We start from the raw sequence: 16,686 nt of genomic DNA, 5'->3' as shown, positions 1-16,686 counted from the left end.
ATATAGTGTTAAAAATTATTTAATAAAAATCAACATATAGACATAAGAATCAACATATAAACATAAAATCAACCAATCTAAATAGGGACGTCTCCCTAGGTATTTATAAAATCCTATGTAACAGTTTGTTGCTAAAATGTATTAAATATAAGAGTTCAGATAGACAAAAATTACATGTATGATCTATAAAATTGCAAAAATCAGTAAATAGCTAAAACTAAAGATAGATAAAACAAACACCTTTATGCGTTAGGTTAGAAAATTAGATATGCATATGCCCAAAGGATACAGCAGATATTCACTGTGTGATATAGATTAGCGTGTTATTTTCCAATAGAGGAGATTAGTCCTGTAAATGTCCAGTATATTTGAAAACGTAGTAAAGTGCTTAGTGTCAAAATTATAACAGTGTTGAAGCAGTATTATATTTTACTTTACCGCCTGTGAAGTCTTCAGTCACACCAGGGACCGCTGCGGGAGCCAAGACAGTCTCTCCCGAGTTGCAAACACAGATCTCACACGTGTGTATGGACGGCCGTTTACGGACGGCGTCTGACGTCACGCCTGGTCCGTATTGTTTCTTATGTAGGCTGTATAGTAGCGTGCTGATATTCAGTGTTACCAAATTGTAGATTTTTTCAGCTTCTTCGGTGCACAAGCCCCCTATTCATAGGTTTAAGCTTGCAGGTACAGTTGGATATTCAGATTCATCCACACTGTCAGAAATTTGTAGTAAAGAAATTAACCCGGGTTAAAAATAGCGATGTTGTTCCTAGATGGGGTGAACTTTATTCACTCTTAGTATGCTGCTACAAAGTCACAAGGTAATCGACGCGTTTCACCCACCTGTGGGCTTTATCAAGATGATTGTGACTTGCAGTAAAGGCCTTTTAAATATTCCAAGGGTGTGTGATTGGCTGTGTGTCTAATTGGTGTTTCTCATTCACAGGAGAGTTTAAGGTGGTATATACTTCTTCCTCTGTTTCAGGTTAAAGTATCTCAAAATAAAAACATATTGATAGTAAAACAGAATCCTCTGGTACATATCTTTACAAATACACAAAATCTCTATTACAGTGTGTTCCCTACAAGTTTTCCTATTTTAAGACATTGTATATTAAAATTGCAACATGCCAAAATTGAATATAAATGTAGTTGGTTTATCCAATGTATATACAGATCTTATTGATATGGTACATCCTTCGTGGAAAACATACGAAACCTAATGTCATTCCGACATATATATACACATAGATAAAATATTTACATATGCCCTATTTTAAAAGGTAAGCAAACTTGTTCTAAATCTATGATACAAGGTATACAGTTTAGTTAAATGACAGTGCTACCCATAAGTTAATGTGAAATTATGAAAAATAATAGTTAAAAATAATAAAATGAAAAAAATATAGATGAAAAGAGAGAAAGAGAATGAAGAAAGCAAGTGAGGTTTAATTTTAGATTTAAACGTGTTTCATTCAAATAAAAAAGGTGAAAGATCTAGTTCTGAGTTAAGTCCTAGTGGATATAAAGTGCTATATTTATAAATTAATTCCGCTTCTTTAATTAATAGAGTTTTCTCTGTGTTACCCCCCCTCCAGTGTCCTTTAATTTTTTGTACCCCCCAATAGTTTAAATCTTTGGTATTCCCATGATGAGTGTCTTTAAAGTGCTTATATAATGAGGTGTCATCTCTCCCTTTTTCTATGTTTAACAAGTGTTCCCTTATTCTGTCTTTAAGACATCGGGTAGTTTCACCAAAATAGAACAGATTGCACGAGCATTTCAATACGTAAATAATATTTTTGTGTGTACATCTTATAACTTCTTTTATGATAAGAGTATTTTTGGAGTTATTAATTCTAAGAGCCTTCATTTTTGAGCTGTGTTTACATGATTTGCATGTATAGCAGGGAAAGAAACCAGTAGGTTTCTTTCCCATCATATCTATCTGAGAGTTGATTGTTGTGCTTCTCCTAAGTTCACTTGGAGCTAGCATTGTTCTAAAATTTCTTGCTTTTTTAAAAATGAATGTGGGTTTATCTTCTAGTTGTGCACCAATTATGTTGTCTTCTTTCAGCAAGTACCAATTTTTTCTTATTATCTTTTTAATAATGGAATGATCAGCATTGTAATCAGTAATAAAAGGGACTTTGATTTTGTCAGTAGTATCTTTAGTTCTAACTTTGTAATCCAAAAGATTTTCTCTATTTGTCTTTCTGGCTTTGTCAATAGCTATATTTACATTATTAGCTTCATAACCTCTGCTGTGGAATTTTTCTGCCAAGATTGTAACCTGGTTCTCAAAATCCTCTACTCTAGAGCAATTTTTTTTAATCCGTAAGGTCTGTCCATATGGGATATTATCTTTCCATATTTTCAAATGGCAGCTTTCTGCGTGTATTAGGTTATTGCACTCTACTTCTTTAAAGTGCGTTTTGGTTTCTATCTCGCCATTAATGACCATAATTTCAAGATCTAGAAAATTGACTTGCTCTCGGCTATATTGATTAGTGAATTTGAGACCATAATTATTTACATTCATTTTTTTAAAAAGCTCAATTAAATCTTTCTCTGGACCTCTCCAAACGATCAAGAGATCGTCTATGTACCGTTTATACAGTACGAGGCTCGCACCGAGTATGTCATCTTTGAAGAAATTCTCTTTCCAAAAACCCATAAAGAGATTGGCATAACTCGGTGCGAACCTCGTACCCATGGCGGTCCCTTCCACTTGTATATAAAATTGGTTATTAAAAGAAAAGAAATTATGTTCTAAAATATATTTAATGCTATCAAGAATAAAATCTTTTTGTTGTTGTTCCATATTTTCGTCTTTATCTAAGTAATATTTTACTGCCTGTAGTCCTTGTGAATGATTTATCACAGTATACAGAGACGATACGTCACATGTAGCTATTAACATTTCTTTTTCCCATTTTAGTGAATTCAAAATATTCAGTACCTGAGTTGAATCTTTAAGATGTGATTTAAGTTTGGACACATGTGGCTGTAGGAACCTGTCGACATACTGGGAGAGGTTGGCTGAGATGGAATTAATGCCAGATATGATCGGCCTACCTGGTGGGTTTGTGAGGCTTTTATGGACCTTGGGTAGAAAATAAAAAATTGGTGTTTTAGAGTGTTTTGGAGTTAAATAATTAAATTCTTTTTCATTTAATACACCGTTTTTACTTCCTTCACTTAAAATTTTGTTTAGAATGTTAGTAAACTTCAAAGTTGGATTTAGGGGTAATTTTTTATAAGTTTTCTCATCTCCCAAGAGACGATATGCTTCTGCCAAATATTTTTCTGTATCCATTACAACAACCCCCCCACCCTTGTCCGCCGGTTTTATAGTTAATTCAAGATCTTTTTGAAGTCTATTTAATGCCTCTCTTTCTTTTTTGTTTATATTTTGTTGTCTTATTTTAGGTAGTTGACATTGCTTTACTTCATTAAGTACTATTTTTTCAAACGTATCAATGTAGTTCCCTTTAGCATATGTTGGATAAAACTTAGATTTTGTTTTTAAATTGGTATGTTGAAATTTATTTGTCTCAGTATTATGTGTGATACTCTGTTTCTCTAGTGGACTTTTCATAAAGAATCTTTTGAGTGTTATGTTCCTAACGAATTTTTTGATGTGAATATGGGTGTTAAACTTGCTCATCCTTACTGTTGGAGCGAATGAAAGTCCTAAGTTAAGTAATTTTTCTTGTTCTTGTGTTAGTACTTTTTTACTTAAATTAAAGATTCCACTTTTATTTTTATTTATCTCCATCTTTTTGCATCTTTTGGTGTTTCTCCCTCCTCTCTTTCCTCTAAATTTCTTTTTCGTCTTTGTTGATGTTCTGAGTCTATTTGTTGTAATTTTATAGAATTGCCCTCTTTTAGAGGGCTGGGACCTAAAAAAGAACTTTGTTCAACAGTGGACACTTTGTCAAAGGTTATAGACTCATCTCTTAAAGGTAGGAACCTATTTTGTGTAGGTGTATTGTATTCTCTTTGTTCTTGTCTATTATTTTTCCAACCATTACTGTTTCTATATTTGGGGTATTCCCATTCATTATCTCCGAATCTTTGTTCAGAATGAAAATGACTATTATAATTTTGATTATTATGATGATAATCATATTGTCTAGGTGTAAAGTTACGGCTATGATAATTGGGGTGATTATATTGATTTTGTCGATTAGAGTAATAGTAATTTCTATTTTGACCATTATAGTTTTGTTTGTTATAATATGGTCTATTATAATTATTTTGACCATTGAAACCCTGTTTGTTATAATATGGTCTGTTATTATCATTATAGTGCATATTGTTGTGATTATAGTGATGGGGTTGGTTTTGGTAGTCATTACTTCTTACCACATTCTGAATGTTTTTATTGTGAGTATTATTAGATCTTTCAGTATCTTTTTGTTCTCTTTGTTCATTGGTATTAGCTGTTGGCTCTATACTGTCTTTAATATCTCTCTCCATTTTGCCCCATTTGGATCTTAAAAGATCTTTATTTAGGTTATCTAACTTATTTATGATTACTCTTTGTTTTTCTTTAAATTCAGATTCATCTTTCATCCCTTTTAATTTTTCTTTTAAATCAGTGATATTACCTTCTATGACCGTTAGGGTTTCTTTCCGTGATTTTTTGAGTATTTCAATCAAACCTATAGATGCATTTTTTAAGGTGTTTTTCCATTCTAACTGTAATTCTTCACTTAATGTGATGGTGCAGTTTTTATTAAATTGTAGTCCCCTTGGAATAATTCCTTTATTAATGTATCTATTTAAAAACACTAACTCCATTTTTTGTTTAAGTTCTTTCGTCATGGCTGTTTCTAGATCTGTCATTAGATCTGATAAATTCATAAACTGTTTGTGGCTATGTGAACTAGGAATACTTTCATTGTCTAGCTCCAAATATATTTTATCTCTAAAATCAAAAAGGTCCTCCATAGAAAATATATGTATTGTATGGATATAGACAAAGGATTTGCCAAATGGTGGCCTATGCTGCACGACTAAGAAGGGATAAAACAAGTTAAGAGAAAGCAAGAATTTAGAAGTGCGCTTAGGAACTAATACCAAGCACCTCTCTAAGAGACACTATCCCTAAAAAGTGTCAAGATGTGATAAAAATGGTGTGTTAAGCTTTTTAGGGCTTATAGATAGAGAGAGTTAGTGTTTTTAAATAGATACATTAATAAAGGAATTATTCCAAGGGGACTACAATTTAATAAAAACTGCACCTTCACATTAAGTGAAGAATTACAGTTAGAATGGAAAAACACCTTAAAAAATGCATCTATAGGTTTGATTGAAATACTCAAAAAATCACATAAGAAACCCTAACGGTCATAGAAGGTAATATCACTGATTTTAAAGAAAAATTAAAAGGGATGAAAGATGAATCTGAATTTAAAGAAAAACAAAGAGTAATCATAAATAAGTTAGATAACCTAAATAAAGATCTTTTAAGATCCAAATGGGGCAAAATGGAGAGAGATATTAAAGACAGTATAGAGCCAACAGCTAATACCAATGAACAAAGAGAACAAAAAGATACTGAAAGATCTAATAATACTCACAATAAAAACATTCAGAATGTGGTAAGAAGTAATGACTACCAAAACCAACCCCATCACTATAATCACAACAATATGCACTATAATGATAATAACAGACCATATTATAACAAACAGGGTTTCAATGGTCAAAATAATTATAATAGACCATATTATAACAAACAAAACTATAATGGTCAAAATAGAAATTACTATTACTCTAATCGACAAAATCAATATAATCACCCCAATTATCATAGCCGTAACTTTACACCTAGACAATATGATTATCATCATAATAATCAAAATTATAATAGTCATTTTCATTCTGAACAAAGATTCGGAGATAATGAATGGGAATACCCCAAATATAGAAACAGTAATGGTTGGAAAAATAATAGACAAGAACAAAGAGAATACAATACACCTACACAAAATAGGTTCCTACCTTTAAGAGATGAGTCTATAACCTTTGACAAAGTGTCCACTGTTGAACAAAGTTCTTTTTTAGGTCCCAGCCCTCTAAAAGAGGGCAATTCTATAAAATTACAACAAATAGACTCAGAACATCAACAAAGACGAAAAAGAAATTTAGAGGAAAGAGAGGAGGGAGAAACACCAAAAGATGCAAAAAGATGGAGATAAATAAAAATAAAAGTGGAATCTTTAATTTAAGTAAAAAAGTACTAACACAAGAACAAGAAAAATTACTTAACTTAGGACTTTCATTCGCTCCAACAGTAAGGATGAGCAAGTTTAACACCCATATTCACATCAAAAAATTTGTTAGGAACATAACACTCAAAAGATTCTTTATGAAAAGTCCACTAGAGAAACAGAGTATCACACATAATACTGAGACAAATAAATTTCAACATACCAATTTAAAAACAAAATCTAAGTTTTATCCAACATATGCTAAGGGGAACTACATTGATACGTTTGAAAAAATAGTACTTAATGAAGTAAAGCAATGTCAACTACCTAAAATAAGACAACAAAATATAAACAAAAAAGAAAGAGAGGCATTAAATAGACTTCAAAAAGATCTTGAATTAACTATAAAACCGGCGGACAAGGGTGGGGGGGTTGTTGTAATGGATACAGAAAAATATTTGGCAGAAGCATATCGTCTCTTGGGAGATGAGAAAACTTATAAAAAATTACCCCTAAATCCAACTTTGAAGTTTACTAACATTCTAAACAAAATTTTAAGTGAAGGAAGTAAAAAAGGTGTATTAAATGAAAAAGAATTTAATTATTTAACTCCAAAACACTCTAAAACACCAATTTTTTATTTTCTACCCAAGGTCCATAAAAGCCTCACAAACCCACCAGGTAGGCCGATCATATCTGGCATTAATTCCATCTCAGCCAACCTCTCCCAGTATGTCGACAGGTTCCTACAGCCACATGTGTCCAAACTTAAATCACATCTTAAAGATTCAACTCAGGTACTGAATATTTTGAATTCACTAAAATGGGAAAAAGAAATGTTAATAGCTACATGTGACGTATCGTCTCTGTATACTGTGATAAATCATTCACAAGGACTACAGGCAGTAAAATATTACTTAGATAAAGACGAAAATATGGAACAACAACAAAAAGATTTTATTCTTGATAGCATTAAATATATTTTAGAACATAATTTCTTTTCTTTTAATAACCAATTTTATATACAAGTGGAAGGGACCGCCATGGGTACGAGGTTCGCACCGAGTTATGCCAATCTCTTTATGGGTTTTTGGGAAGAGAATTTCTTCAAAGATGACATACTCGGTGCGAGCCTCGTACTGTATAAACGGTACATAGACGATCTCTTGATCGTTTGGAGAGGTCCAGAGAAAGATTTAATTGAGCTTTTTAAAAAAATGAATGTAAATAATTATGGTCTCAAATTCACTAATCAATATAGCCGAGAGCAAGTCAATTTTCTAGATCTTGAAATTATGGTCATTAATGGCGAGATAGAAACCAAAACGCACTTTAAAGAAGTAGAGTGCAATAACCTAATACACGCAGAAAGCTGCCATTTGAAAATATGGAAAGATAATATCCCATATGGACAGACCTTACGGATTAAAAAAAATTGCTCTAGAGTAGAGGATTTTGAGAACCAGGTTACAATCTTGGCAGAAAAATTCCACAGCAGAGGTTATGAAGCTAATAATGTAAATATAGCTATTGACAAAGCCAGAAAGACAAATAGAGAAAATCTTTTGGATTACAAAGTTAGAACTAAAGATACTACTGACAAAATCAAAGTCCCTTTTATTACTGATTACAATGCTGATCATTCCATTATTAAAAAGATAATAAGAAAAAATTGGTACTTGCTGAAAGAAGACAACATAATTGGTGCACAACTAGAAGATAAACCCACATTCATTTTTAAAAAAGCAAGAAATTTTAGAACAATGCTAGCTCCAAGTGAACTTAGGAGAAGCACAACAATCAACTCTCAGATAGATAAGATGGGAAAGAAACCCACTGGTTTCTTTCCCTGCTATACATGCAAATCATGTAAACACAGCTCAAAAATGAAGGCTCTTAGAATTAATAACTCCAAAAATACTCTTATCATAAAAGAAGTTATAAGATGTACACACAAAAATATTATTTACGTATTGAAATGCTCGTGCAATCTGTTCTATTTTGGTGAAACTACCTGATGTCTTAAAGACAGAATAAGGGAACACTTGTTAAACATAGAAAAAGGGAGAGATGACACCTCATTATATAAGCACTTTAAAGACATTCATCATGGGAATACCAAAGATTTAAACTATTGGGGGGTACAAAAAATTAAAGGACACTGGAGGGGGGGTAACACAGAGAAAACTCTATTAATTAAAGAAGCGGAATTAATTTATAAATATAGCACTTTATATCCACTAGGACTTAACTCAGAACTAGATCTTTCACCTTTTTTATTTGAATGAAACACGTTTAAATCTAAAATTAAACCTCACTTGCTTTCTTCATTCTCTTTCTCTCTTTTCATCTATATTTTTTTCATTTTATTATTTTTATTTTTTACTATTATTTTTCATAATTTCACATTAACTTATGGGTAGCACTGTCATTTAACTAAACTGTATACCTTGTATCATAGATTTAGAACAAGTTTGCTTACCTTTTAAAATAGGGCATATGTAAATATTTTATCTATGTGTATATATATGTCGGAATGACATTAGGTTTCGTATGTTTTCCACGAAGGATGTACCATATCAATAAGATCTGTATATACATTGGATAAACCAACTACATTTATATTCAATTTTGGCATGTTGCAATTTTAATATACAATGTCTTAAAATAGGAAAACTTGCAGGGAACACACTGTAATAGAGATTTTGTGTATTTGTAAAGATATGTACCAGAGGATTCTGTTTTACTATCAATATGTTTTTATTTTGAGATACTTTAACCTGAAACAGAGGAAGAAGTATATACCACCTTAAACTCTCCTGTGAATGAGAAACACCAATTAGACACACAGCCAATCACACACCCTTGGAATATTTAAAAGGCCTTTACTGCAAGTCACAATCATCTTGATAAAGCCCACAGGTGGGTGAAACGCGTAGATTACCTTGTGACTTTGTAGCAGCATACTAAGAGTGAATAAAGTTCACCCCATCTAGGAACAACGTCGCTATTTTTAACCCGGGTTAATTTCTTTACTACAAATTTCTGACAGTGTGGATGAATCTGAATATCCAACTGTACCTGCAAGCTTAAACCTATGAATAGGGGGCTTGTGCACCGAAGAAGCTGAAAAAATCTACAATTTGGTAACACTGAATATCAGCACGCTACTATACAGCCTACATAAGAAACAATACGGACCAGGCGTGACGTCAGACGCCGTCCGTAAACGGCCGTCCATACACACGTGTGAGATCTGTGTTTGCAACTCGGGAGAGACTGTCTTGGCTCCCGCAGCGGTCCCTGGTGTGACTGAAGACTTCACAGGCGGTAAAGTAAAATATAATACTGCTTCAACACTGTTATAATTTTGACACTAAGCACTTTACTACGTTTTCAAATATACTGGACATTTACAGGACTAATCTCCTCTATTGGAAAATAACACGCTAATCTATATCACACAGTGAATATCTGCTGTATCCTTTGGGCATATGCATATCTAATTTTCTAACCTAACGCATAAAGGTGTTTGTTTTATCTATCTTTAGTTTTAGCTATTTACTGATTTTTGCAATTTTATAGATCATACATGTAATTTTTGTCTATCTGAACTCTTATATTTAATACATTTTAGCAACAAACTGTTACATAGGATTTTATAAATACCTAGGGAGACGTCCCTATTTAGATTGGTTGATTTTATGTTTATATGTTGATTCTTATGTCTATAAGGTAAATCTTTAGTCAGAGAACTCTCAACAGACCAATGTGACTGGGATTCCCCACTCTCACCAGATAGAGAAGCTCAATGGAGAGCATGGACAGAAGACCTGATCCATCTTGAAGATCTCAGTATTCCCAGACCCTATGTGCCAGTGTCACTATCGTCCACAGTAAGAAAGGAGGTATGTGTTTTTTCTGATGCTTCTACTGTAGCGATAGCAGCTGTGGCATATCTCAGAGTCATAGACAGTAGCGGTCAATGTCATGTAGGCTTTATTATGGGCAAATCTAAACTAGCTCCAAGACCAGCCCATACAGTGCCACGTCTAGAATTATGTGCAGCTGTTTTGTCAGTTGAGCTAGCTGAACTTATTACTGAAGAAATGGACATTGAACTTTATGCAGTTAAATATTACACTGATAGCAAAATTGTGTTAGGTTATATTCACAATACTTGTAGGAGATTTCATGTATATGTCTCAAACAGAATAATTCGTATTAGAAAATCTACTAATCCAGATCAGTGGCATTATATTAACACCAGTCAGAATCCAGCAGATCATGGTACTAGACCAATTCAGGCAGCTCACCTAAAACATACCAACTGGTTCTCAGGCCCAGATTTCTTACATCAGGCAGATTCAGGAGATCAATCTGAAGCTGAAGTATTTGACCTCATTGAACCAGATTCTGACAGTGAGACCTGAAGTGACAGCTTTAATAACTGAAGTGTATGAATGCCAGTTAGACTCACATAGATTTCTCAGATTCTCAAAGTGGAAGTCCCTTGTGAGAGGTATAGCAACACTTATTCACATTGCTAAGTCATTTTCCAGCAGCACTCAAAAGGAGTCGTGTACAGGCTGGCATTGCTGCAAAGGGTTATGCCATTCATTAGATTTCTTGCAAGCTGAAACAGTGACTATCAAATGTATCCAAACATGGAAATATAGAAAATGGAAAGAGAAACCAAATGTTCAAGAAGGAGATCTTGTATTGTTGAAAGACTCTCAAGTAAAGCGCAATGAATGGCCAATGGGTCTTATTGTAAAAACCATTCCTAGTGGTGATGGTAAAATTCGCAAAGTAGAGGTCAAAATCATTAAACAAAGGACTGCTAAAGTATACCTTAGACCTGTGTCAGATTTGATTGTTCTTTTTCAAAGTAAAAAGTTATCTGGTTGAATTTAATAATAATTTATAGATCATGTAATAGTGGTATATTTTTATACCAAGCGGGGAGTGTTCTGTCTATTATATGCTTATTATGTTCATGTTGATGACATCTGGTGGTTTCATGTTGCAATTACAGCTTAGTTCCTCTCAAGAATAAAACAGGAAGTGTTAATAAAGTTGTTAATAAAAAGTTTACTTTCCGTTTCTCAGCAGCCATCTTAGCTTCAAGAAGCATGGAAATCAGCTCTTAATATTTGCCTCTAAACATACATATGCCTGTAAGTTATTTGTTGTTTGCTAAGAGTTCATTGTACATTTGAATTGCATTGCTATTTGCTGTAAGGATTAAATGTAAGCTCTCTGTGTTAGAAACATGTATTATTGTATGTATTGCAAGCACCACATGTAACTACATATTGTAATTTCAACTTTTCTTATTGTATTGCAGTTTTACAAAATAACTATTCAGAAGTAAAATCAGTTTGGAATAAACACAAAGCTATTTCTGTCTGGTTTGTTAACTAGCTGTCTAGTTATCAGTTAATGAGGACAGTACACCTACATATAGAGATGGAGATATTGTGATAAGGTTTTGTAGTAATCCTACATATAGAGATGGGGATATTGTGATAAGGTTTGTAGTACTCCTACATCTAGAGATGGAGATATTGTGATAAGGTTTTGTAGTAATACTATATAGAGATGGACATATTGTGATGAGGTTTTATAGTAATACTATATACAGAGATGGAAATATTGTGATAAGGTTTTGTAGTAATCCTACATATAGAGATGGAGATATTGCGATGAGGTTTTGTAGTAATCCTACATATAGAGATGGAGATATTGTGATGAGGTTTTGTAGTAATACTATATACAGAGATGGAGATATTGTGATGAGGTTTTGTAGTAATCCTACATACAGAGATGGTGATATTGTGATACGGTTTTGTAGTAATCCTACATATAGAGATGGAGATATTGTGATGAGGTTTTGTAGTAATCCTACATATAGAGATGGAGATATTGTGATGAGGGTTTGTAGTAATCCTACATATAGAGATGGGGATATTGTGATGAGGTTTTTTAGTAATCCTACATATAGAGATGGGGATATTGTGAGGAGGTTTTGTAGTAATCCTACATATAGAGATGGAGATATTGTGATGAGGTTTTGTAGTAATCCTACATATAGAGATGGAGATATTGTGAGGAGGTTTTGTAGCAATCCTACATACAGAGATGGAGATATTGTGAGTAGGGTTTGTAATAATATTACATACAGAGATTGAAAAATTTGATAAGGTTTTGTAGAAATTCTTCATATAGAGATGGAGATATTGTCAGGAGGTATTGTGAGGAGGTTGGTTTTTAATCACTCATAGAGAAAACAGTTATAACCTTGTTAGACCACATTTATGGATGTAGTTATATAGTTTCCTAAAAATAAAAGCAGAGACATACATAGCAAGAATTTAGGAAAAGTATAAACATAAAAGAGTTATATTTATTTGAACCTTTAGGATATTTGACAATAATAAATATGGTATTGTAGGACATGCATGACCTTCTTAAGTTGTGCCACCGCACAAAAAAACTTATGTAAGTAAAGCAGTAGCTTAGCAAGTAATTCTGGTAGAATGATTGGTTGTATATTTGCAGCAGAAATAGTAAGGTTATTGTGCTACTTTTCAGATCACTAGTTAGACCTCATCTTAAGAATTGTGTACAGTTCTGGAGGCTATATCTCTGGAAAGATATAAATAAAATGGAATATTTTCAAAGTAGGGCTACTAAGTGGTATATGGTCAAAACATTAAATATAAAAAGAATACAAAGTCTGAAAACCTACATACTATGTATAACTTAGGTGAGTAAGGGAAGAGAGGTACTATGAAGTACCTTATTATACTTTAAGGTTTCTCTCATAACATTGAAGCTGTATACCAGAACAAGAGGTAATGGTCTCATGTTACGGAAACACTTCTTTATACAAAGGGTAGTTGATTCATCAAATAAACATCCATTACAGTTGGTAAAGACAAACAATTTACAACAGTAGCGGATCTACTTAAAAGAGGGCCCTGATGTAAGAAATGTTTTTGGGAGCTCATTAGTAAGCAATAGTAATACTATCCATGCTGTCTAGTGTTATCATTTTGAGGATAGATGGAACCTGCATTAATAATTCTCCCTTGCATTAGGATTGTGCAATTTCTGCACTTGCCTATACATAGACTGGATCCTATGACCCCCCCCCCCCCAGCACTTAAGTCCTGGTGCCACTGCACCTGCTGCACCAATGGTAGTTCTGCCCCTGCTGTATGGGACTTCAAGAATACCTGGAATAATTAAAAGAATGTCCAATTAATGAATTAAGCTTTTACTGTATAGGAAATGTGGGCATACTTGATTTACCTATGGTCCTTATCTGCCTTAAAAATGTATGTTTGTTTCTATCTTTTGGTCTCATATTATACTGTTTGCATTTTCTTGTTGTTTTTTTTAAATAAAAAATAATGCCCGTATTTTTTTTTCTATGAAGTTCTGTTTCAACACTTGTATCATATTTGCTCCATTAGAGTCCACAAAACGTTACATGTGGGGTTACACTTCATTCAACTAGAAGGAGAAACAACCACCCCTAAATACCAGAGCTTTAATGCCTCCCACATTTCCAGAATTAAAGTGCTGATCATTAGTAGAGATTCTCTAATTAATCTGAGACTCCATTTTCCCCTCAGAGTGCCTCATGGACAAGGGGAGAAGACAGAATTTCAGCCAGGAAATGATTTTTTTTTCATAGTGTAGAGATGTTGTAGGCCTCCCATGTAAAATGCAGATTTATCTGGTCTACAGTGTGCTGCTCCTTGCAAGATCATTGGCACCGTGCTTTCCACTGCCTTGAATGAACCTGTCTACTGGTAGCATTTATCTACAGCTAAAGTTATCACAGTTAACAAAAGTATTGGCAGGTAAGTACTTGTACACATGATTTCTGGAGACAGATACGCTAGCAACAAACCAGATTCTAGAGCTCATTGGGCAGTTTTCAGGCACTTCCAATTTAAGAATAGCCTGTTACCGAAGATCTTGACACAGCTTCTCTTTCTTCACTGTGCAATTAAATAGTCCCCTTTTCCACCAGAAAATGATGTTTACACTCACCGGAAGCACTTTTCCTTGAAGGGTTAACCTTTTGGAACACCTTTTAGCGTTCTGGCTTCTTCTCTTAATCATGCTGGGTGAAGCTTTCCAGTGCAGGTGGAAGTGGTAAGACCGTTTTAAAATAGCACAGCTACCTTTGAGTCAGAGGGGTCTGTGACTCACCAAAGCTGTTTTCCTGAAGGTTCTACTGAACTGACCCTAAAATTCAGAAAATATATTGACTCTGCTATTGCTAAACTGATAGCTGTCATTTCTCCCTTAGTTAAGCGCAGATAATAATGTGTCAGGTGATCTTTCACAAGCCTTTTAAGTTATCAGCAACTTCCCTTAAGATCAACCTGTCAAAAAATATATTCAAATCTGATGATTACTCTTCGGAGGTAGGGTATTTCAGGACCTCCTCCTAGAAGCTTTGAGGCTTGATCACATTCATGCATTATTAAGGGAAGTTTTAAGTGTCTTGGAATGAGATGATTCTTCTTCTCCTGGCAATCAATCCAATTAAAACGAAAAGATTAATTCTTTAAGCCAGCTCCTAAATAGCCTTCTATCTTCTTAGTGTCTGATTCAGTTTCCTAGCTAGAAACAAAAAATGGAGCAAACTAATTATACAATTTGTACTGTTTACCAAATTAAAGACCGTATTTCCTTTACAAAGCTAGAAATGAGAAACAATACATAGTGTATGAAGAAATTTTTACTCTTGTACAGTAGACTACCATTTCATTAGAAGAAAGTACCACTTTCAAAGATCCTATGGATAAAAATCTAAGTTTTTCATTGGAAATCTTTTCAGCTTTCAGTGTAGCTTACGTAGCTGCAGTTTCCTTGTTTTCGTGTAACAACCTTTCAGAATTTTCAGGATATCCAGGATCGCTTAAACCTCATAGGAAACGCTAACAGTTTTATTTGCAATGCTGCTGTGGAAACAATCCTCATTCATGCAAAGTGTTGCTATGTATGTTTTGACAGACAATGCTTAAGGCTTAAATATTTGCCTGCAGACATAGTTTCTTTAAACAAACTGTAAACACTTTATTTTCAGGGTAAAATCCTGTTTGGCCCAGGACTGGATGCAATTATTGCCACAGTCAGTGGAGGTAAGGGGGCATTCTTTCTTCAGGACAAAATGTCAAAGACAAAGCTAAGGTCTTCAGGACTTTTTTGTACCTTTCAAAAGTCCAAACATCAAAAAAATGTTTCTTCCTCTACCCAACGATCAGATTATTACATAACTTGGGAAGTTGCATGAGAGTTGAGGGGCGACTTGATCTAAAAATTGATACTGTTGGAAGTCATTTTGGATTTTTAGTGTTCTTCTGTTTCTACAGGATGGATTAGAGAGAGGCTTATCAGTCAGTTTCCTTAAGGGTCAGATTTCAGCCTTATCTGTTTAATATAACAAGAAACTCAACAAAATTATTGGAAAACAAACCTTGTTTCAGTCTTTTAAAAGAATGAAGTCAGTAATTCAACCAGTTACTCCTCCTTGGAATCTTAAACTAGTTTTGAGGGTCCTTCAATCCTCTCTATTTGAACCTATGCATGGACATTTGGACCTTCATCTTCAGTTTTTTAAAGCTATTTCTTCACTTATAAGGGCTTCTGAAGTTTATGCCCTTTCTTGTAAACCTCCTCCCTGAATCCTCAGGTCAAGTTTTTCCTTTGCTCCAAAGGTAGAATCTATAGATACTTTAAACCAATAAATCTTTGTCCCTTCTTTATGTCCGATGCTAAGGAATCTAGGAAGAAACTTCTTCACAACCTAGATATGGCTAGGGCTTCAATGTTCTAATGCCATCTTTCAGATTGTCATTTTCCTTGTTTGTCCTTTTTATTTTATTTGTTAAACTTGCAAGGGTCACAAAGCTATGACAGTTATTTTAGATGCTTGACTTAAGGGCCTTATTCATAAGACATACAGAGTGCATTACTGCTCATTCCACTAGAGCAGTTGCCACTTCTTGGGCCTTCCATAACAAGGCTTCTATAGACCAGATATGTAAGGTGGCTACTTGATCTTTTTTGCATACTTCCACTAAATTCTAGCATCTTGACATGAATGCCTTTTCAGGGGGTGCTTTTAGAAGTAAAGTACTGTGGGATACCATGCTTGATCAGTAACATGCAAGCCTTACCTGTAATTCTCACTCATATTTCATGATGGTCTTGTGGACTTCACTGCTTGGGTATAAGATTATACATGTGATGTCTCTTGCACTTCATCATATTATAAAAGAAAATAACTGATATATTCATTTATTTCATGACAGCAAAATCCACAAGCTCCTCCCTTATTATTCTATCCAGTTGGTGGCAGGACTTTTTTTGCACTTCATTTGCCTTTCCAATTTTTGTTTTAATTTATTCCTCCTCTACTTGGCAAGTA

The 16,686-nt window shown here is 33.9% G+C and overlaps 1 protein-coding gene across 2 annotated transcripts in view; it reads left to right on the top strand.

Moving 5' to 3' along the window:
* The window catches only part of LOC128666876 (cytochrome P450 2F3), a 93,055-nt gene that overhangs the window by 75,600 nt on the left and 769 nt on the right, over nt 1–16,686 (top strand). The gene's annotated exons all lie outside the window — the stretch shown is intronic.

Source organism: Bombina bombina, chromosome 7 (assembly GCF_027579735.1).
Source record: "Bombina bombina isolate aBomBom1 chromosome 7, aBomBom1.pri, whole genome shotgun sequence".
In the NCBI taxonomy this organism is placed as follows: Eukaryota; Metazoa; Chordata; class Amphibia; order Anura; family Bombinatoridae; genus Bombina; species Bombina bombina.
Note: the sequence above shows the minus strand (reverse complement) of the source record. Positions and strands in the feature narration are given on the sequence as shown.